Here is a 2,751-nt window from a genome sequence, read left to right as displayed (position 1 = left end):
TAATTTCATGTATATATTTGGTTTATAAAAAGAAAAATTGGAAAATATTCTATATTCTATTATGTTAGCGTGCATGATATCAGATCTAAAACTTTATATGTACAGGGCTCATTCTGTAAAATATTAAGCCTACTGAAATATCTATTATACCTACTATGCAGATATTTTCTTGAAGATCTGAGTTTGTCTTTTTTTCACTCAGCTGAAGAATGCTAATTTAATAAAGAAAAAATATTATATTCTATCAAACGTCCACTGGCAAGATTTGTATGAATTGCAAAACAGTTGAAATTGGTATCTTGCATATTCTGTATGTTGCTTGATCTTTTTTCTGCTAACACTGTGGAAAAAATCCTGATCACAGTGAAGATGATTTGACTTAAGTGGAGGCGAAATTTCCAGCAGATATCTAGAATTCTCTTTTCTGTCCTATCTATTGCCAAACTAAAACAGTAAGAGGAAGCTGGTCAAAAGAATTTGAAACTAGCTAAGAGAGAGAGTAGGACAAGAAGTTGTATTAGGAGCCTGCAATAGGGAAAATGGGGCAGGATATGCCTTGGTCTTCACATTAAGTCTGACTCATTTTTCTTGTAAGCAACCAGATGGCATTTCTTCCTCACTGCCTGGCATCCATCTAAGGAGAGCAGCAGCCGCCTAAAGTAACAAAAACCTGTAGGTTGGCCATTATTTAAAGGATTAATATTTGAAAAATTCAATGAGTTGTGTAGATCAGTAAGGCTGTGGAAAGTGATTGATGCTGTTATAAAAAATGTAGGAGGGAGAGAAAGGAAGAAAAAAGTAAATATTTTGGTAAAATAACAGCGGACAATCTCCCCTTTCTGCCATGCTGTACAAAGCCAGAACTGAAACTATTTTATTGGAGTTTACAAGATCCCTCCATTTGACACTTGGAAGTGAAATGGCAGTTCCTCAAATTTGTTTGAGATCTTGTAGATTTGTATATTTCCTTGGACATGTTTGGACCTCTGCCCATTGGGTAGTGTGCCTTTTGTTGCATATTGTACATTTAGTCAAACTGAGTTGGCACCACACAGTGCTAGAGAAAGCTGGTTCCATTTCTAGGTCACCTGTTTGCTTTGTCATTTTGGTTAATCCATGTAAATGGCTCTGAAGTTAAATATTCGCACCCTTAAGTGGGTATACATAGGGCTGCATTTTGAAATCTCTGGACAACAAACACTGCACTCTATCAGCCACAAACAGGTTCTACCTTTTGGAAGTAGTGCCAGATTTTCCAATTAATACATTTTAATACCATTATATACTAAATGAAGTGCTAACAAAGGTTCTTCTTTTGTGCTTTGAGAACAATTTGAAGCTTGTAATATTTTTGGAGGTTTTGTTTTGTTGTTCTTTTTCTGCCACCTCCAGAGCCAGAGTTCTGAGGGTTTTGTTTTCTTATCTTCTGGTCATTAAACTACGATGTGAAACCTGTCCCATTGAACTGATGCAATATGGGTTAAACTGCTTCTGACATAAGACACACAGAAAGCTTGTAATATCATTCATGATGAATGAAATTACTGCATAATTTTTGGAGGATTAACATTTAATTGCTTCTTTTAAAACAAAGTTAAAATCCTCTGGGTCATGACAATGAATGAATTAACAGTCTAATTTGTGTGCACAGGCTTTCTTAACCAGTAATGTGTAGCTTCTGTTTCAAATTATTTCACCTTTAGGTCCTCTCTTTTAAGGTGATTACTTTGTCTTAGGGCTTGGCCAATATTAATAAAATATAAGTATTTATACTGGCCTTTGAATTGTTAACTGACTCAAGCAATAGCTTAGCAACTGAGATAACATAGGAGGTTATCCCTAGCATTCTGTTCTTACACACTACTTTGCTGCCAGAAATGCTGGGAAAGACTTCAGAACAGATCATCTCCTAGCCCATTCTGGTGTACAGGGACTAGAACATTGTTGAAGTTTACTACTAAACAAACTGGCTTACAGTGACTTATGACACTCTTCAGTAATATTCCTGTTGTAATTCAGGATGGTCTTGTAACTTGATTTAAGAACGAACTGAGTTGATAAAATTATACCATTGTGGCTGTGATGAACACAGAAATGCTTGTTGATTTTTGTACCAAATTTTAATGCTGTAGACATAATTTTATAGCAGTCTAAGTTAGCAGATCATCATCGACTTGCTGTTAACTGAAGCACTGCAGAGGTGTGTGTGGGTGTGGATCTTATGTCAGTATTTGTAGTACATCTATGTACTTCAGAAAAAGAATAATGCAAATATGTTGCAATAATTCTCCATTTTAAAGTTCTTTTGCTTCTCGTCTTTGTGTTTTGTGGGTTTTTTTAAAAGAAACTAGATATGTCTATAATTTCATAGAATCATTAAGGTTGGAAAAGACCTCTAAGATCATTGAGTCCAACTGTCAACCCAACACCACCATGCCCACTAAACCATGTCCCTAAGTGCCTCATCTACACGTCTTTTAAATACTTCCAGGGATGGGGACTCAACCACGTCCCTGGCAGCCTGTTCCAATGTTTAACCACTCTTTCACTAAAGACATTTTTTCTCATGTCCAATCTGAACCTCCCCGGTGCAACTTGAGGCCATTTCCTCTCGTCCTATCGCTAGTTACTTGGGAGAAGAGACCGACACCCACCTCGCTACAACCTCCTTTCAGGCAGTTGTAGAGTGCGATGAGGTCTCCCCTCAGCCTCCTCTTCTCCAGGCTGAACAGTCCCAGTTCCCTCAGCCGC

Source organism: Aptenodytes forsteri, unplaced genomic scaffold (genome assembly GCF_000699145.1).
Source record: "Aptenodytes forsteri isolate BGI_AS27 unplaced genomic scaffold, ASM69914v1 Scaffold250, whole genome shotgun sequence".
NCBI classification, from domain to species: Eukaryota; Metazoa; Chordata; class Aves; order Sphenisciformes; family Spheniscidae; genus Aptenodytes; species Aptenodytes forsteri.
Note: the sequence above shows the minus strand (reverse complement) of the source record.